Here is a 21,926-nt window from a genome sequence, read left to right on the forward strand (position 1 = left end):
TAAAATAAAGATAAATCATTGAAAAACCCATTAAAAATCATGTGGTCATTACAATCTAAAAACTATATGTAACAAGACCATTTCAAGAAAGGAAAGTAAAGGGACCTGTGTAACAAAAGGAGGAACAACAGTTGTGACTGCGAACTGGGCTAAGGAAAATGGTTGCATTTGGACACAGAACTCAGCTTTGAGCTTCCTGGCAGCCAGTGCTGTTTGCAGATACGCGTATTTCTGTCTGGGAACCTTAACCGGTGATGTTTTTATCTGCAGAAAGGGGTGGTATTTAGGTACCCAGGAAACCATTTCTAGGTGCCCACCAAATGTTTTTCGTTAAAGCTCGAAATCACTTTGCAAATTTTAGAGAAAACCAACAGAGTCCTTTGGCACTTTTTAAAAGGTGATGACAGGCGTACATGCTGTTAGTGCTGGAAAATACAGCTATGCGTTTCCTTATACAGGTGATAAAAGCGTTTACTGAAGCAGAGATTTGTGAAAATGACTGGGAAAAGTGTGATGCCGGCGACTTAATCCTGTCTCTTCCCCACCGCCATCTGCAGGTCCCAGCCTTACCTCTGTGCTGGTGCTTCTGTTGAAGCCTGAACAGATCATAGTTTCAGTCTTAATCTGAAGTAGTAACGGCCCTGGAAGGCTCTCTGAGATTAGTGGTTTTCAAACTGGTCCAGGGGGGTCTTGGAGGGATACCAAATGCACAGGGTCCTGAGCTTCCAGAGCTTTTAAAGAAAAAGTTCTTTTTCAGTTTCAATATTTTTAAACTCCCACACCTAAAACCTCTTTTAGATAACATGCTCATCAAATACTTATCTCTGTCCCTTTGGAAGGCTACCCTGAGGGAATAAGTTACTGACATGTGAGTGACCAGCCTTGCATATTTACTTTTCTTGGAGAACTGAGAGAGTTCTTAGGGCTTAAAAAGAGATTCTGATGTTTCAGATCTGTGATGGAGAGGAAGAACCTTAGGATAGGTTTTCTGGCACAAAATCACAGCACCTGCTTACTTGACTGTTTTTTTCACCTGCGAGAGAAAAAATTAAGAAGACCCTGTACAAAGCTTCCCTAGCATTCATTCGTTTTGGTTACAGCAGTCAGAGTGCTGACTGACGATTAAAATTACTTGGAAGTATTTATAACTCTGTGTATTATTGTTGTTAGCAATAGTAGTAGTAATGGCAGGAGCAGTACCATCTGGTAAGTAGACAGTCTGCAGTTTACAGAGGGTTTACACTTTCCCCTGTGTGTGTGTTATCACATATAGTGTCACTTAATACTCAATAATTCTGAGAAATACAGACATATTTGTCATCACTCGGTGTAACAGATGAATCAATCAAGGCATAGAGGTTAAGTAACTAGCTTACGATAACTTACAAACTAAAATCTGAGACTCAGGTTTGGATCACATACGACTTTTCAAAGCTCATGGTCTTTGAACTGCATCATTTGTTAAATTAAAAGTTTCAGTTGCTGGTGCATTCTGTCCACTCAGAAAGAGCAACATTAACTTGATTTTTCATATTATTTGAAAAAGTAACAGGTACTAGCCCTACCCAAGGCTTAAATTAAAATATGCACTATCATTAGCAACCAGCCATTTTAGTAATAAAACAGTATATGATTTCCCTTAAAAATAGGTTAAAAAAGTTTCTTCATCTCCTTTACCCTAGTAAAACTTATTAGTATTTTTTAGAGTGATTATTTTTATCGTTTTTGTATTTTGGGGTTATAAGAAAGGCTTCTGAGAAATCTCTATCCTGCTGTGCCTTCTGAGCCCTCAAGACCCCTTCCTCCCTCACGAATGATGGGGGCATAGCCCCTGCTACGTAAATATCCTAGGTATCAGTGGCACCTACTTACAGCAAAAGATTTCAGTGTACAAAAACAGACCAAAATATTCATTTCATCCTTCTTTTTAATTAATTAATTTATTTATTTATTTTTGGCTGCATTGGGTCTTCGTTGCTGAGTGTGGGCTTTCTCTAGTTGCGGCGAGCGGGGGCTACTTTTCGTTGCGGTGCGCGGGCTTCTCATTGCGGTGGCTTCTCTTGTTGCAGAGCACGGGCTCTAGGCGTGCGGGCTTCAGTAGTTGTGGCTCCCGGGCTCTAGAGCACAGGCTCAGTAGCTGTGGCGCACGGGCTTAGTTGCTCTGCAGCATGTGGGATCTTCCCGGCCCAGGGCTCGAACCCGTGTCCCCTGCATTGGCAGGCAGATTCCCAACCACGGTGCCACCAGGGAAGCCCATTTCATCCTTTTTTAATGACCAAAACTTTCAAAACAAAATAAAACTGAAGAAATTATAACTCGAGTGTCTTTCAGATCATCTAGAATGGATTCTGAACAAAAGGGATACATTTTAAACAGGAAGGCAAATGAGAAATTAATGACAAACACTCAATAAACTATATTAGCATACTTTTGTGCTAATGAAAAGCCAAGTATATTATATTTTTCTCTCTGCTGCTATGCTACTTGTGAAGTCTCCAGGAGCGGCCCTTCAAGTGTCTTTTTCTGGACGAGAGCACATTCAGCCAGAGGTTCTGGAGTGAGGCAACTAGCTGTACAATTCAGCCAGGAGACCTGCTGTTGAGACATGAATTATCCAGATGAGCTGTCTCTTCTGTTTAAAATTTAGCTAATTTGTCAGACTTTTCATTGACTTTCTATATAGATCTTTACATTTATGGTGCAATCAGGACTTTTACTGTGTGCAAATTTGAGAGAAACAAGGCTTTAGGGCTTTAAACGTTCCAGCAAATAAGCACATAAGTGAGTACAATTCCTAATTTAAAAATTGGTTTTCCAGTTGTGTGGATTATCTACGCATCTTTTTCCCTCCGCTGTGCTTTGAATCAATGGTCATTTTGTGGACCTCAAGATATATTTCCCAAAGGGTTTGGTGAATCCTTGGAATTTAAAGAGAGAAGAATTATGCCATCAATTATGAAGGGGAAAAAAAAAAATGGGGGAAGACTGACTCTGGCTTTCAGTGGTCTAGTCTGTTTCTGTCCTTTCTTTCTGTTGACTTATTTTGATCAAATCATAGAAATGTTAGCCTTTTCTGCGGCGGTGGGTTGGGGGGGGGAGATTTCTGAAGTAATATAGATAATATTATTTCTTGAATCAGCAGATTAATACAGACTATCATTTCATGGGAGTGTTAGCAAATGTCACATATAAATATGGTTCCATCTTCAGAAAGTTGAGATACAGGAAGTTAAATTGAAATAGATGTCTTTACTACTGGATGTGTTAGAAACAAACATGCTAATACGTTCATAGAAAGGGATATGGAATAAAGCATTTTTTGAAAATTCACTTCACCATGGAATCCCCTTTTATGGAGTACCTACTAACTTCTCACAGATTAGGAAAACGCTGAGTTTTAAACCAAATTTAAAAACCAACCATGCTATAAAACCCTATTTGTTTGAAATAAAAATCACTGATTGAAACAATCTCAAATTTGTAAACTTTGTATTGGAAGATTATATTAAAAAATAGTTTGTACATGCCAACCTGCAGGTCAGCTCATTGAAAGAATGCACCTAAACATTAAGAAAAAGTTTTATGTAAAAGTTACAAATGAGGTTTAAAATACAAGGCAAACGTGTATGTATGCATTTCACACAATGCTTTGTGGAAAGCAGTGCGTTTATTTAAAATGCATTAGTTCATTTGTCCATGACTTATAATCAATAAAATTAACTGAAACTCACAAAATGAAAAATACCCCCACAGTATACTCTGTGTGTGTGCGTGTGTATGTGTGTGTGTGTGTGTGTGTGTGGTGTAAATGAATTATATATCTTAAGTAGGGAAAAACTACGAAATTTTTACAAATTTAACAAATCATTTTATTTTGAATGTATATGAAGTATTTTTTATTTAAACCAGGTAAATTTGCTAATAATTTTACACAAAACATTGGCTTGGAAGGCGAAGTCTTTTAAATGAAATGAATATTTGATTTTATTTTAAACAAATGCCCACGTACTTAGTAGTCACAAAGATTTGAAATCAAGTTTCTTCGTGAAACACTAAAACTAGATTTTGTTTGTGGACTCTTTTAAGTATTTTTATCTTTAACACTGTTGTAATTTGATATTTTATTTCACTAACAGGCAAATCAGTTTTGTCCTAACTATCCTGTGGCAATACAGGAAACATGATTATTACTGAATGAAACTTTTTTAGATGAGTTAGAAAGAAAATAATGTTCATTTAGAAAACTACCTGAATCTGGAGATGGATGTTAGGGTTGGCTGCACAGCAATGTGGATGTACTCAATGCCACTGAGCTGCACACTTAGGAATGATTAAGATGGTAAATTTTGTCTAATGTATATTTTACCACAGTTTAAAAATTGAATTAAAAAGTATCGGATTATAAAAGTAAATTTTCATTATAGAAGATTTAGAACATAGTGAAAAACTCAAGACAGATAAAGTGAAAAACTCAAGACAGATAAAGTGAAAAACTCAAAATGTAAACCATTTGATACACTAGACTTCCAGTTTTAATTGAACTTGTTTTAGTAATTATACATATCGCAAGATAATCTTGCGAGGTTTTAAAAAATATTTAGAGCTCATTAGGCTTGCTTTCACATTATAACTGACACTTAGCTTTAATCCACAGTAAATATCTAGAGTAATAATATCAAGTATAGTAAAACGTTGTCCCTTGAAGCTCATTATCTTTACTTGTTTTACATTTGGGTGAAATAAAAGTGAATGTGTAGTCTGCTTATTTCTAACAAAGCAAAGTATATATTAATGCATTTAAAATTTTAGGCACTGTAGTGAAATTAAATTTTATAACTAATGGTTTTATTCAGAAGTCAGTAATTCTTATGAACAGGGTAAAAGGTACAGTTTTTGAGTTAGCTATTTGCTCAAAAATTTGGTGACATAGTAGGTAGTGTAAGCCTCACTGATGCCTCAGTATACTTCATCATTCTCAGCCATCAGTGATTAAAGCAAGATTGGTTCATCCTTTTTTGACAGATGTGCTCTTGAGCAAGACTGTCTCATTTTCACTTATTAGTAAAAATGAGAGAGGAATACTGTTTTTTCATTTCTATAAGAATTAAGATTGTTTACTTTTTATTTCTGGTTTTGAAATCACTAGTTTGCTAATATGTTGGTTTAAGCAACCCAAGGTGCAGGGAAATAATTGTACCAAAAAGAAAAGAGAAAGTAGAAGAAAAGGAGGGAGAAAAAAAAAAAAAACAAACAGTTGTAATAAACTATAGTCCTTCTCATATGTCACTTCCTGAGAAATAAAACAGGATTCTGATTTTATAAGTACCTACAAGATTTTTGTATTAATGTTTAAGCCAACATAAATTTATCTTAAATGTAAAACTGCATCAAGGACACAAAGCAGGCTAACCTAGATACTGGGTATCTCAAAGCAGCTAGATTTAAAATGAGTGATGGTTAGCAAAATCTAATAATGAACTTTTGAGAGAGGAAGAATTGATAAGATTATTTTTATTATGTGTTAGAATTTTAGGCTTTTTAAAAAATTATTTTTTAATGGTTCTAGACTCATTGTATAAACCAATTTTAACCTTTCTCCACTTGCTGGATTACTACCTTATATTGGTAGCTCCAACGTAGTAAGGTACTATAATGCAGCAGAAAGGATCCAGAAGTCTCTGTAGCCATAAAAATTGTACAAAGGTTACTTTTTATGTATTGCTGGTAGTTATTAATCATGATATGGTTTCAGTATCTACCTAACATTTTTCAAATATACTTTTGGTTCATTAATTTAGGCATTCATTCCATATGAGCCCTGTTTTCGTGCTATATGTACACTGTTTCAGGCACAGAGAACATAACACTGTGCAATACAGGCAAAATCCGTTCCTTTAAGAAGTATATAATCTAGCCCGGAAAGCCCACTTAGAAGACGTAATTACAAATGTGTTTGGTATAAACTGCCACTGAGAAATGCCAAGTGCTTTGGGATGGTTTGGCACGGTAGTCTAACCCAGACTGGGAATTCAGGGACAACTTTACTAAGCAAATGATATCTGAGACTTGAATGGCATTTAGAAGTTAGCAGGACTAAGGGGGACACAGGGAAAAGGAGCACTGTTAGGGTAGTGGAAACAGCATATGCAACACCTGGAACGTAAAAGAGGAACTCAAAGAGGGTTAATAAAGATGGAACAGAGAGAATAAGGGGAGGGAATACTGCATGCCTTGAGGCTAGGAAGATGGGGAGAAGGTAGATCATGCAGGGTGTTTTAGGCTATGTTGAGGATTTCAGACTTCACCTGAAACACAGAGAAAGCCATCAAAAATCAAAAGGTAAATGATTAGATTTGTATATTTAAAGGATCACTGGCTCAGTCTTTGAACTGGAGAGGAGCAAAATTGGCTGTGGGGAGATTTACCAGAAGGGTATGCCAGTGGTTCAGCTGAGAGATGCAGTAGGGTGGGGAGAAAAGAAGTAAGCAGCTTGAAAGCTCCTGGGAGATACAACGAACAAAACTTGGTTAAGTGTGAGAAAAGATGACTGCAGATTTCTTCTGGGAGGTGCCATAAATGACCAAGATGGGTAAGACTGGCAATAGTGGACCTGGCGGTCAAGACGGTGGAGTAGGAAAACGCTGAGCTCACTGTCTCTCACAGGCACACAAACATTACAACTATTTACAGAGCAACTACTGATGAGAAAGACCAAGACTGGCAGAAAACATCTTCTACAAATTAAGGTATAAAGAAGGAACCACAGTAAGATGGGTAAGAGAAGTGGAGATGCTGTATAGTCAAGACCCACACTCCTGGACGGGTGACCCACAAAGGAAGGATAATCACAATTTGAGAGGTTCTCCTCAAGAAGCAAGGGGTCTGAGCCCCACACTGGGCTCCACAGCCCATGGGGGCTCTGCACTGGGAAGACAAGCCCCCAGAATGTTTGGCTTTGAAGGCCAGCAGGGCTTACTTCTGGGAGACCCAGAGGTCTGTGGGAAACAGAGACTCCACTCTTAAAGGGAACACACAAAATCTCACACACTCCAGAACCCAGGGCAGAAGCAGTAAACTGAAAGGAGCCTGGGTCAGACCACCTGCTGATCTTAACCTCCCAGAGAGGCAGGAGGCAACAGGAGCTCACCCTGGGGGCAGAGACACAGGCGGCAGGCATTTGTGGAGCTCGTTCTACCACGTGGACACTGGTGCTGGCAGGTGCCACTGTGGAACCCTCCCTCCAGCTTATTAACACTGGGACCCGGCCCTGATCACCAACCTGCCAGCACCAGTACTGGGACACCTCCTGGGTGGGTAGGGACACAGACCCACCCACCAGCAGGCCTGCTGCCTGCAGACCCCCTAAGCCCACAGGTTCCACAGTACACCACCCCGTCCAGCAGAGGGCCGAAGACGCAGTCCCAAACAGCACTGTGCCAGCGCTAGCCCCAGGGTCACCAGGGCCCTGCAGTCAGATACCCTGGGGCCTGCTTCCAGCTGCCAGTGGGCCAGCACTAGCCCAGAGACCAACCTAACCCACCAGTATGCAGGTACCCGTCTCAGGACCCCCGGGATCAGCCCCACCCACCACAAGGCAGACACCAGCTGCAGGACCACTGCAGCTCTACAACCTGCCAAGTCATAACCCAATTCACTCACCAGTGGGCCAGCACCAATCCAGGAACCCCACTCTGGGCCTGACCCTGCCTACCAGCAGGCCAACACCAGCCCTGGGACACCTTGGAGCCCTCAGCCAAGAGCCCCAGATTCAGTTCAACTCACGAGTGGGCTGTCACCAGCTTTGGGACACCCTGGACCCTGAAGCCAGCCATGTCAGGAACTGGATCCACCCACCAGCAGGACAACACCAGATCTGGGAACCCCAGCCCCACAACCACCAACCCCAGAACCTGGCTCTGTCCACCCATGGGTTAGCACTAACCCCAGGATCCCTGGGGACCTGTAATCAGCTGCCTTGTGAACCTGCCTCTCCCACCAGTGGTCAACAGACTCTGCAAAAGACAAGGTCTGGCAAGCAACCAGACAAGGGGCCAGCCACACCTACCAGACCACCCACAGTAGTCAACCCACCACAACAGAAGAAACCATGCAGAACAAAGACCCATATAAATGCCTATAGGAGCCTCACTTCAGATCTAAAGGCACAAACAGACTGCAAGTGAGCGGATGGAAAAAGGTATTCCATGCAAATGGAAATGAAAAGAAAACCAGGGTAGCAAGACATATCAGACAAAAGAAACTTTAAAACAAGGACTATTACAGGAGACAAAGAAGGACAATACATAACAATCAGGGGATCAATCCAAGAAGATGATATAACAACTGTAAACATATATATGCCCCCAACATAGGAGCACCTAGATGCATAAAGCAAGTATTAACAGATACAAAGTGAGAAATTGGCAGTAACATATAATAGTAGGGGACTTTAACACCCCACTTAGATCAATGCACAAATCACCAAACAGAACATCAATAAGGAAACATTTGCCTTAAATGACACATTAGACCAAATGGACTTAACAAATATATATATAGAACACTCCATCCAAAAGCAGCAGAATACACATTCTTTTCAAGTGCACATGGAATGTTATCCAGGACAGATCACATACTTGGTCACAAAACAAGTCTCAGTAAAATTAAGAAAACTGAAATCACATCAAGCATCTTTTCCAACCTCAATACTATGAGACTAGAAATCAACTACAGGAAATAAACTACAAAAAACACAAAGACATGAAGACTAAACAAGATGCTAGTAAACAACCAATGGACCACTGAAGAAATCAAACAGGAAAATAAAAAATACCTAGAGACAAAGGAAAAAGAAAATACGACAATCCAAAACCTATGGAGCACAGCAAAAGCAGTTCTAAGAGGAAAGGTTACAGTGATACAAGCTGACCTCAGGAAACAAGAAAAATCTCAAATAAACTACCTAACCTTACACCTAAAAGAACTAGAAAAAGAAGAAAAAACAAACCCGAAGTTAGTAGAAGGAAAAAAGTCATAAAGATCAAAGCAGAAATAAATGAAATAGAGACTAAAATCACAATGAAAGGAGGCAAAAATATACAATGGGGAAAAAACAGCCCTTGACGTCGGTCTTAGTAATATTTTCTTGGATATGTCTCCTCAGGCAAAGGAAACAAAAGTCAAAATAAACAAATATGCACAGTGAAGAAAATTATTAACAAAATGAAAAGGCCACCTGCTGAATGGGAGAATACATTTTCAAATGATATAGCCCATAAGGGGCTAATACCCGTAATATACCAAAAACTCATACAACTCAACACCAAAAAAGCAAACAATCCAATTAAAAAGTGAGTAGAGGATATAGATAGACATTTTTCCTAAGAAGACATACAGATGGCCATTGGCACATGAAAAGGTACTCAACATCACTAATCATCAGGGAAAAGCAAATCAAAACCACAATGGGATATCACCTCACATCTGTCAGAATGACTATTATCAAAAAGACAATAAATAATAAATGTTGGTGAGGATGTGGAGAAAAGGGAACCCTCGTGCACTGCTGGTGGGACTCTAAATTGGTGCCTCCACTATGGAAAACAATATGGAGGTACTTCAAAAAATTAAAAATAGAACTACCGTAAGATCCAGCAATTCCACTCCTGGGTATTTATCTGAAGAAAATGAAAACACCAATTCAAAAAGATATATGCACCCCTATGTTCACTGCAGCATTATTTACAATAGCCAAGATATGGACGCAACCTAAGTGCACATTAATAGATGAATGGATAAAGAAGATGTGTTGCATATATACAATGGAATATTAGTCACAAAAAAGAACAGAACCTTATCTTTATAACAACATGATGGACCTAGTGGGTATTATGGTAAGTGAAATAAGTCAGACATTGAAAGACAATACTGCATGATTTCACTTATTTATGAAATCCAAAACACACACACACACACACACACACACAAAATGAACAAACATAACAAAACAGAAACAGAGTTATAGATACAGAGAAAAAACCAGGTGGTGGGAGATTATAGAGGAGGGGAAAGAAATAGGTGAGGGAAATTAAGGGGTGCAAACTTCCAGTTGCAAAATAAATGAGTCATGGGTTTGAAACGTACAGTGTGGGGAATATAGTCAGTAACTATATAATATCTTGTATGGTGACATATTGTAACTAGAATTATCATGGTGATTTGTTTTGAAATGTATAGAAATACTGCATCTCTATGCTGCGTACCAGGAACTAACATAGTGTTCTAAGCCAATTATACTTCGAAAACAAACAAATTCATAGAAGAAGAGATCAGACTTGTGGTTCCCAGATGGGGTGAAGGGTGGGGAGGGTGAATCGGATGAAGGTGGTCCAAAGGTACTAGAAACTTCCAGGTATAAGATCAATAAGTACTTAGGGATGCAATGTACAACATGATAAATATAATTAACACTGAGGTATGTTATATATGAAAGTTGTTGAGAGTAAATCTTTTATTTATTTATTTATTTATTTATGGCTGCATTGGGTCTTCGTTGCTGCACATGGGCTTTCTCTAGTTGCGTCGAGCGGGGGCCACTCTTTGTTGCGGTGCACGGGCTTCTCAATGCAGTGGCTTCTCTTGTTGTGGAGCACGGGCTCTAGGCTCGCGGGCTCAGCAGTTGCAGCATGCAGGCTCAGTAGTTGTGGTTCGCGGGCTCTAGAGCGCAGGCTCAGTAGTTGTGGCTCACGGGCTCTAGAGCACAGGCTCAGTAGCTGTGGCGCACGGGCTTAGTTCCTCCGCGGCATGTGGGATCTTCCAGGACCAGGGTTCGAACCCGTGTCCCCTGCATTGGCAGGTGGATTCTTAACCACTGCGCCACCGGGGAAGTCCCTGTTTTAGTTTATTCTTAATTATTGGGAATAACTGTGTATATTGAAATATTTACAGAAAAGGGGTTAGGACAAAAAGAAGGAAAACATTAAAAATCTTTCAATATTTGGATAATACTGTGAGTTGTCAGTCATTTAACATTTAACATGTGGATAAGATGAGGCCCAGAAGCGTAACTGTTTTGCTGGGCTCGTATAGTTAACATACTGGAGGCCACGTGTGAACCTAGCTCTGTCAGGCTCCACATTTCCTACAAAACTGTAATGAATAAAGGATGTACACATTGTGCTGAATTTCTGAAGAGCCATTACTCTTTAAAAAAATATTTTCGTGTATTTGGTAATCAGGGTTTCAATGTTCAAAATCGTCAATATTTATTTACATTGAGTTTTTAGCTAAAATACACAGTACTTATAAACTGGTTTTCGACAACTGAGCAAAAATAATTTGCATCTACTATGCACCATAATCTTTTTTAAAAATATTTATTTATTTATTTTAGTTTTGGCTGTGTCAGGTCTTAGCTGCGGCACACAGGATCTTTCGCTGCGGTGTGCAGGTTTCTCCCTCTAGTTGTGGTGCACGGGCTCAGCAGTTGTGGTGCACGGGCTCAGCAGCTGTGGTGCACGGGCTCAGTAGCTGTGGTGCACGGGCTCAGTAGCTGTGGTGCACGGGCTCAGTAGTTGTGGTGCACGGGCTCAGTAGTTGTGGTGCACGGGCTCAGTAGCTGTGGTGCACGGGCTCAGTAGTTGTGGTGCATGGGCTCAGTAGTTGTGGTGCACGGGCTCAGCAGTTGTGGTGCACGGGCTCAGTAGTTGTGGTGCATGGGCTCAGTAGTTGTGGCACGTGTGGCAAGCAACTGCGAGTGCTTGTCAAGCTCTTGAAAAACAAATACGAAATCTGAACAGCTGATGATCACAAAAATAATTACAGGTTGTCATTATTAAGTACATAATCACACCTAACCCTCCTTAATATAAACGTACATAACTAGACTACAATACATGTTTCAAAATGTTAGAGAAACAAAACACATGGAAGGTACTGTTTTTCTGAGGAACCATCCTAGAGGGGTACACGGTAAGAATTTTCAAAACGACGTAAAATCCCTAGTCCTGAAAACCCTTCCTGGCCTGTATGGGAAATAAATGTCCTCGTGTGGCCTGTACATAGGTCAGAACAGGGAAGACTAAGGGCTGGGAACGGTGGGTGTGCGTGTTAACCCTGTGAATAACTGAGAGTGGGAACTTGAGAAGAGGATGCTTAGGTTCATGGGACCTTTAGGGCAGATACGTACAGCACTCGTTTACCTCTAACCAGCAGTGCACCTCCCCATCCTACTCTACATCCTCACTTCCTACACTTCTGTTGTGTACGCCCTTACCTTTCATGGCAGCTCCTCACCGCCAGCAACACCAGGGGGACACTTTTATTTAGCTTATTTGTAGACCCTTCTGACTATACAAATGAGTAAGTCAAATTAACTTTATCACAAAAATGATGAGTGTTTCTTTTGAAATACGGACCATGGTTCCAAGAATAACATGCTCGCAGAGTCCCTGCATTGTGGATGAGGGCATAAGTCTTGCTAGTAGCCTAAAGTTCCATTTTTCCAACAGGCTGCGGCATTAAATACTGGCAGCAGGACTACAGGCATGCTAGAAGCCACAAACTGTCTTACTGGTCATGAGGTCAATTGTAGTAATGATGGTGAACTTCTACAGAGCACTTCCTGTGTGCCAGGCACTACTTTAAGTGATTGATATGTATGAACTCATTTAACCTTTATAATTTTAGGTAATAGCCTTATCCCCATTTTATGGATAAGGAAACTGAAGTATAATTACTCAAAGCTATACTGTTGAGATTCTACCTGCAGGGCATCGTAGGTCTTATTTTGGACTCAGGAACCCTGGTAGTTTATGTATAATATACATATTTTTCTACTTGTGCCCTTTATCTTCAACGTAAAAGACCACAAGCTAAACATTTAAGCACAGGTAAGCTTAGGTATAAGCCTACATTTTACTAGCATCTAAACCAGCTGACAGCTGCGAACAGAAACGAAAGACAGCATTATAAAACTATGTCCCGCACAGCTACTCTTACCTGCATAAGCTATATTCTAATTCATGACCTTTGTTTGCCCTTTTCCTTCCTTTCTTTCCCCTGTTTTTTCTTTCCTAAAAATGCCTCAATAATTTTAATAGTGTAATCATTGATCACACTATTTATCTGGAAACACATCTGGCCAAAATTTCCTCCTTATGAAAAGTAAACAACACTGCTGTGTATCATTTTATCTTAATTCTCAAAAGGGATCAATGAGATGATGTAAAAAGTATGAAAAAAACAAAAGACTAAAAAACTATGTGTATACAGTTCCATAAAACAAACACAATAATTGATAGTAAGGGAAGTGAAAAGGAATAAACATTTGTTGACTTCCTGCCTAAGATGTTTTTTAAAATTTACTGTTTACAATAGAGACAAATTTGGTTTGAAATGCCAAATTTGGTTAGATTAGTAAGGGAGAAAATGTGTTGATGGTAACACTATTTACGTCTCTTTAGATTGAAAGGGGAATCTAGGCATTACTGAGAATTTGTTTTAGCTGATTAGATTACAGATAATATTCTCCATTGCTTTATAAACACGTATTTTAATCTCTGTGAGATTTTGAGAACCAGCCTATGGTCATAAAAACTGAATTTTAACATTACATAAACCAGGCCTCTGGCTGCAGAACGCAGTGAATTCTGTAGTGTACCAGTGTATTTACTTATATTCAACTTTATTATTTACTCCTCTGTGTTTATTTTTAGATTTCTGACTTGTTCCTGACACCCAAAACACATATTTATATTTTTTCATTGCAAATATTATGGAAGACAGATTAGCATTTAGCATCAGCCTGAGTTGATGAGGTGAATTTAATAGAAAAGGGAAGGGGAAACTTCCCTTAATAAACTTTAAGGCCAAGAATACATTTTTATGTTCTTTTCCCTACTTCTGAACTGTGGAAAACTATAACAACCAAGGTCTTACAGTTAAAAGAACTGATATTTCAGGACAACTTATAAAGGGAAGCATTTCCTTCGGAGAACTTTTCTCCCATCACTGCTGTTGCTGTGTAGGGGGAATGGTGCTTTTGCATTTAGCAGCATAAGCCTTCTGGTCTAACGTGAAAAAGGAGAGAAAAGTTATTCTCGCTCAGATTTTTAACTGTGGTTTTTATGCTACAACCCTACCTACTACTTGTATATGTGTGAGTGAATACAATGAATATTTCCTTACTTTCAAAAAATATCTTAAAATAATGAAGGTATTAAAGTTCCTTCAATGAAACATATTAAATGACATGGGAATATGCTATAGCTTAGCGTTAAATGAAAATAAAAGCAAGAGGCAAGATTAAACAGGTAATGTATTCTGCTTTTCCAAAACTCTTCTGAAGTGAACAGGCATACTACTTTGTAGGTAACCCTTTGCCAAGCACAGCACGCATACAGAGGAGTGCGCGAGTGGAAGTGTACTGGCGGAAGAATGCGTCTGCAGTGAACACGCCTGTGTGACCAGTGCCCAGACCAGCAAAGCAACACCGCCAGCGCCTGAGGCTCCCTTTCAGTTGCTGCCTCCCGCCCCCTCTAAACGGAAGGCACGTCCAGCACCGCTGATGAACCTGGACTGCTCGGGACCGTGCGCGAACGCAATCACACAGCGTGCGCTCTCTTGCGTCCGACTTCTGTAGCTCGATGTTGTTTGTGGGATTCATCCACGTTTGCGTACTTGTAGTTGATGCATTCTTATTGCTGTGTAGTAATCCAACATGTGAATCGATCATAAACCATCCACTCTACCTTTGCGGCACTTGAGTAGTTTCCAGTTTGGGCTTAGGACACTGTTTTGCTTTTATACTTAAAAACAGATCTAAACACCAGAAACACCACCCAAAACTAGCTTTCAGATGAACAATCTTTAAGTTGGCAAATGATTTACTATGCTAATTACTCCACAAGTTTTCTTTCCAGTTCTGATTTATCAGAAAGCTGCCGATGTAGGGGTGTCTGACCATGTTATTGATGTTGCTCAACCTGTTTTTCTTCAAACATAAGTGCTTTGATTTATTTGGTTCAGAGAGTTTCATTCCCTCTCAATGGCTGTTGACATTTCACAACAGTGGCACCAGCTCACTCTCCCTTTTCAACCTCAGAGACACTTAAAAACCTGTCAAAAAAACATTCCGGAAAAACTTTCCCAGAGGTCACGTGTTGGCCAACTCCTGCTGTCTGTAATAAAGAAACCAAAAGCTCATACATATAAAAAAGCCTCAGAGCCACAAAACTCTTTGTGCTTAGTCATTCATGTAATTTTGGGCAGACGTTATGAAGCAAGCTAATGCCCTAGAACTTTTTTTGTTTGTCTTAACGTAAGTGAGTATAATCACCTCCACTCCTACCATCACTTCCCACTGTCTCTGAGTTGCTTCCTGCAGGATCCCACTGCAAGAAATAAGTGAAAGGATGAAAGCCTGCGGTGTGCAGGCTTCTCATTGCGGTGGCTTCTCTTGTTGCGGAGCACGGGCTCTAGGCACACGGGCTTCAGTAGTTGTGGCATGCAGGTTCTAGAGCGCAGGCTCAGTAGTTGTGGCGCACGGGCTTAGTTGCTCCGTGGCATGTGGGATCTTCCCGGCCCAGGGCTCGAACTGGTGTCCCCTGCATTGGCAGGCGGATTCTTAACCACTGCGCCACCAGGGAAGCCCTGCAATTGTTTGTTCACATGTCTGTCTCTTCCTCTAGACTGCGCTCCTCTGAGTGTGGATACTGTAATATTAAATTTCATATACCATAGCATCTAGCACTTAAGTGATGCATAAATGTTTCATGAATGAGAGGATGCATTAATTAAATGAGGAAGTAATTTTTTGTAAAAGAAAAGTTGGTGGGGAGAGTAAAAAACATTGCCTATGTGAGGTCTTCTTGTTCTGAACTCAGCTGCAGACGGTCCGCCGAGTCCGCAACCCTGGAGTATAGAAACAACATCCTCATGAGATCCTGGAAGCAGGGGAGGGAAGTTCGCCCTTAAGCACAAGGTGTCTGTCAGCATGGCTGCCCTCGCTCGCACAGGTCTAGTTCTGCCTCTGACTAGAGATTAACCGACTGCGATCCACTTGAATGTGGAGACCACCTGCCTAAAACTGCACTAAGTTGCAACTGACCTTCGGAAACTGAGTGGAGCTCTGGCTGTGGCAAACAGAAGGCTGAACGACACTCCAGCTACACAGCGGGAGGGCTAGGTCGGTGAGGTCTTGATGGCTGACAGGGGCCCGTCTTCTGGATGCCCCATACTAAACTCCTATTGCCTATTAAAATTTAACACAGGTAAATGAAGACAATGCTGTAGAGAATTTAGCAGTTCTCGGCACAGTAGATCCAACACAGCTTTTTGTCTTTATCATTTTGTTGTGTATCATTTACTTTATGTGGCTTAAGAAATACCATGGTAAAATGTTCTTCAGAATTTTGACCCCAGTAACTATTACAAAAACCAATACTTCTTTCTTTATTTTTTAAAATTGTTATTTAATATTGGAGTATAGTTGACTAACAATGTTGTGTTAGTTTCAGGTGTACAGCACAGTGATTCAGGTATACGCGTACATATATTTATTCTTTTGGAAATTCTTTTCCCATTTAGGTTATTACAGAATACTGAGCAGAGTTCCCTGTGCTATACAGTAGGTCCTTTTTAGTTATCTATATTACATATAGCAGTGTTTATGTGTCAGTCCCAAGCTCCCAATCTATCCACCCCCACGCTCGTCCCCCCTGGTAACCATAAGTTTGTTCTCTAAGTCTGTGAGTCTGTTTCAGTTCTGTAAATAAGTTCACCTGTATCATTTTTTTTTTATATTCCAAATGTAAGCAATATCATATGATATTTGTCTTTCCCTGTCTGACTTCACTTAGTGTGACAATCTCTAAGTCCATCCATGTTGCTGCAAATGGCATTATTTCAATCTTATTCTATGGCTGACTAATATTCTACTGTATATATGTACCACATCATCTTTATCCACTCCTCTGTCGATGGACATTTAGGTTGCTTCCATGTCTTGGCAACTGTAAATAATGCTGCTATGAACACTGGGGTGCATGTATCTTTTCTGATGAGTGTTTTTGTGTTTTGGAGGGATATATATCCAGGAGTGGAACTACTGGGTCATATGTAGTTCTATTTTTAGTTTTCTGAGAAACCTCCATACTGTTTTCCACAGTGGCTGCATCAATTTGCATTCCCATTAATAGAGTACCAGGGTTCTCTTTTCTCCACATCCTAACCAACATTTGTTATTTGTGGGTTTTTTGTTCCATGATAGCCATTCTGACAAGTGTGATGTGATATCTCATTGTGGTTTTGATTTGCATTTCCCTGACAATTAGCGATGTTGAGCATCTTCTCATGTGCCTGTTGGCCATCTGCATTTCCTCTTTGGAAAAATGTCTATTCAGTTTTTCTGCCCATTCTTCAATCAGGTTGTTTGTGTTTTTGATGTTGAGTTGTATGAGCTGTTTATATATGTTGGGTATTAATCTCTTATTGGTCATATCATTTGCAAATATTTTCTCCCATTCAGTAGGTTGTCTTTTCGTTTTATTGATGGTTTTCTTTGCTGTGCAAAAGCTTTTAAGTTTAATTAGGTCCCATTTGTTTATTTTTCCTTTTATTTCCTTTCCTTTAGGAGACGGATCCAAAAAAATATAGCTGCGATTTATGTTTTCCTCTAGGAGTCTTACAGTATTCAGTCTTACATTTAGGTCTCTAATCCATTTTGAGCTTATTTTTGTATATGGTGTTAGAGAATGTTCTAATTTCATTCTTTTACATGTAGCTGTCCAGTTTTCCCAGCATTACTTATTGAAGAGTTTTGTCTTTTCTCCATTGTATATTCTGGCCTCCTCTGTCGTAGATTAATTGACCATAAGTGCATAGGTTTACTTCTGGGCTCTCTATCCTGTTCCATTGCTCTATATGTCTGTTTTTGTGCCAGTACCATGCTGTTTTGATTACTGTAGCTTTGCAGTATAGTCTGAAGTCAGGGAGCATGATTTCTCCAGCTCCATTCTTCTTTCTCAAGATTGTTTTGGCTATTCAGGGTCTTTTGTGTTTTCATACAAATTTAAAAATTTTTTGTTCTAGTTCTATGAAAAATGCCATTGGTATTTTGATAGGGATTGCGCCGAATCTGTATACTGTCTTGGGTAGTATGGTCACTGTAACAATATTGATTCTTCCAATCCAGGAACACAGTATAGCTTTCCATCTGTTTGTGTCATGTCCAGTTTCTTTCATCAGTGTCATAGTTTTCAGAGTACAAATCTTTTGCCTCCTTAGGTAGGTTTATTCCTAAGTATTTTATTCTTTTTGATGCAGCAGTAAATGGGATTGTTTCCTTAATTTCTCTTACTGATACTTCACGGGCCAAGATCACTGATGGACATAGATGCAAAAATCCTCAACAAAATACTAGGAAACCAAATCCAACAATACATTAAAAGGATCATACACCATGATCAAGTAGGATTTATCCCAGGGATGCAAGGATTTTTCAACAACTGCAAATCAATCAATGTGATACACCACATTAATAAATTGAAGAATAAAAACTATATGATCATCTCAATAGATGCAGAAAAAGCTTTTGATAAAATTCAACACCAATTTATGGTAACAACTCTTCAGAAGGTGGGCAAAGAGGGAACATAACTCAACATAATAAAGGCCATATATGACAAACCCACAGCCAACATCGTTCTCAATGGTGAAAAACTGAAAGCATTTCCTCTAAGATCAGGACCAAGACAAGGATGCCCACTCTTTTATTCAACATGGTTTTGGAAGTCCTAGCCACAGCAATCAGAGAAGAAAGCGAAATAAAAGAAATCCAAATTGGAAAGGAAGAAGTAAAACTGTCACTGTTTGCTGATGACTTGATACTATAGATAGAAAATTCTAAAGATGTCACCAGAAAACTACTAGAGCTCATCAACGAATTTGGCAAAGTTGCAGAATACAAAATTAATATACAGAAATCTGTCGCATTTCTAAACCAATACTTTTTAAAATGTAACTAAAAATGAGCTTGAATTCCATCTTAACAGCACTGACTACTCAGAAAGTTAATAGTCATGTGAGAAAATGGGTAGAAGAATAATACAAGTCACTGAAATTTTAAAAATTAAAGTTATAGGGAGTTCCCTGGTGGTCCAGTGGTTAGGACTCAGTGCTTTCACTGCCATGGCCCCAGGGTTCAATCCCCGGTCGGGAACTAAGATCCTGCAAGCTGCGCAGTGTGGAAAATAAAATAAAATAAATATAAAAGTTAAGGTTATGGACATCAAAAAGTAGAGATTGCTAAACTGATAAATTGATTGTTTTTATTGTCATGTTAAGCATTTAAATTACCTTTATAAAGCTTTCTTTAAAATCCTTTTTTGAGCAGCTACTGCTGCACATTTGATTAATATATAAACAAGATACCGATGTTCTCATTTTGATTACTAAAATATTTTCTTTCATTCTTTTCAATTATTTAAAGATAGCAGAGCCCCAAGCACTGTTTGGGTAAGAAAGTGATAGACTGATGTCATGATACCCAAGAGGAAGGAAAGCATCTCACGAAGAGCAGCCAGCAGCAACTAATGGTTTTCAGCTGTTGCTGATGTAACTGATCAAGGTGCTGTAACAGAAAGCAGTTTTGTGTGATTCATATATTGTTCTGTTGGGATGCATTCTACTCCCTTATAATTTTTAAGCCTAGCTAACTCCAGGTTTCCCTCTTCCTTAAAAGGTAGTTTCTAACTATGTGTTTATTTTAAAGCTAATAATTGATAGTGAAAGTAAACCGGCAGCCTGTTGAGTTGCAACAAACGTTAAGCCTTGTGTTAGACAAAACAAATATTCTTTATTTGACTAAAATAAAATAGTCAGCTATGTGAAAATTTGTCCCACATTTGCCAAATGCCTTTTTAGATGAGTTGTTAATATCCTAGAATAATAAAAGATTAGTACCTTTCACTTACAATTAACCTACTGGGTCCAGATTTTGCTTTCAGATACTATCATCACACATAGGTTGAAAATGCCATTTACCCAACTATCAAGGCATAACTTTCAGTGAAATGTATTTAGCAATCAAAGACCTGCAAGCAGTCCACTGGTGGAGACATGATACTGCTTTGACGGACTGCTGGTGAAGTTTTAGCTACAAAAGTATATACACTTATAAAGGCATTCACTGTTCACTAAAGACTGTAATGTACTGCATATTAATTAATAAGATGTTCTCTTATATAAATACTACCCCTAAACTGTATTTAGCGGTGTTCTTTAGCACCAATAGAATTTTATTCACAATACTAGAAAAATACAAAATTTATCCATGTTTTCTGTAAGTTTCTTTTACTTTTTTACTCATCATAGAGCCATGGACAGTTACGGAGAAAGCACTATTACTTCCTTATTATAATCTGGAAAACTTGGTTCATTCGTGAAAACTTCTGGCTCAACCTGCTTCCTGAAGGAGAAAACTAAGTTACATATGAGACCACAGTTGGATACTGTGGGTACTAAAGAATTGTAATCAGAGGCTCCGCTCCCCTGAAGTGGTACCATTCTCTGATGGCCAATCAGTACTGAGGATAATATAGTAGCTTCTTAAACGTTATCCAGCGACCTTTTCTATCTCAGTCATGCTAGTCCCCTCTCTTTACTCCACCTCCCACCCTGGCCCCTCTCCCCCTCCTGCCATTAGGACTATTCTTTTTTTTTTTTTTTAAACATCTTTATTGAAGTACAATTGCCCCACAATGGTGTGTTAGCTTCTGCTTTATAACAAAGTGAATCAGTTATACATATACAATATGTTCCCATTTCTCTTCCCTCTTGCATCTCCCTCCCTCCCACCCTCCCTATCCCACCCCTCCAGGTGGTCACAAAGCACCGAGCTGATCTCCCTTGTGCTACGCGGCTGCCTCCCACTAGTTATCTATTTTACATTTGGTAGTGTATATATGTCCATGACACTCTCTTACCCTGTCACATCTCACCCCACCCCCTCCCCATATCCTCAAGTCCATTCTCTAGTAGGTCTGTGTCTTTATTCCGTCTTGCCACTAGGTTCTTCATGGCCTTTTTTTTTTTTTCCCTTAGATTCCGTATATATGTGTTAGCATACTGTATTTGTTTTTCTCTTTCTGACTTACTTCACTCTGTATGACAGACTCTAACTCCATCCACCTCATTACAAAGGATTAATCTCCAAGATTTACAAGCAGCTCATGCAGCTCAATAACAAAAAAACGAACAACCCAATCCAAAAATGGGCAGAAGACCTAAATAGACATTTCTCCAAAGAAGATATACAGATGGCCTACAGACACATGAAAGAATGCTCAACATCATTAATCATTAGAGAAATGCAAATCAAAACTACAATGAGATATCATCTCACACCGGTCAGAATGGCCATCATCAAAAAATCTAGAAACGATAAATGCTGGAGAGGATGTGGAGGAAAGGACTATTCTTAAGTAACCTATAAGGCTGAAACTTATTGCTCGGGATTGCCACCTACCAACAGGGAAGCTTAACTTTGAGTTTGAAAATAGATTTTTTTTTAAGTTCAAAGCTTTGTAAGACAGGCTTTCAAGTGGTTAAAAGGTTTTCTAAGAACTTCCAAAGCTTAGTTTTTACATAAGAAAAAACAAATTTGGAGGATTAACTGTATTATAATCACAGTGAGAAGAGTAATTCCAAATACCTTGCAAAGAAAATTCCACACCTTCCAGGTCCAGAAGGCTTGGGGGACACAGAGATTCTGAGCGGATGAACCTAGCGTGGGGCAGTCCTGAGGAGGGACCAAGTTCCCTTCATCCTCCCTGACTTTCACACTAAGAGGTGGAACAAGACAGGATGCTCAGAAAAGCTAAAGGGTAAGCCCGAAATTTTCAGGCTGTCGCTTGGCTTCTCTGGGG

At 39.5% G+C, this 21,926-nt stretch overlaps 1 protein-coding gene and 1 long non-coding RNA gene across 7 annotated transcripts in view; both read right to left on the reverse strand.

The window, feature by feature from the left end:
• UBE2E2 (ubiquitin conjugating enzyme E2 E2) overlaps positions 1-21,926 on the reverse strand; it is a 358,295-nt gene that overhangs the window by 209,392 nt on the left and 126,977 nt on the right. The gene's annotated exons all lie outside the window — the stretch shown is intronic.
• Positions 1-21,926, reverse strand: part of LOC309660315 — a 137,542-nt gene that overhangs the window by 2,614 nt on the left and 113,002 nt on the right. The window contains exon 2 of the long non-coding RNA XR_014263334.1: positions 571-731. This is a non-coding gene — a long non-coding RNA (uncharacterized lncRNA). The remainder of the gene's footprint in view (positions 1-570; positions 732-21,926) is intronic.

This window comes from Balaenoptera physalus, assembly GCF_965194825.1.
Source record: "Balaenoptera physalus genome assembly, chromosome: 4".
NCBI classification, from domain to species: Eukaryota; Metazoa; Chordata; class Mammalia; order Artiodactyla; family Balaenopteridae; genus Balaenoptera; species Balaenoptera physalus.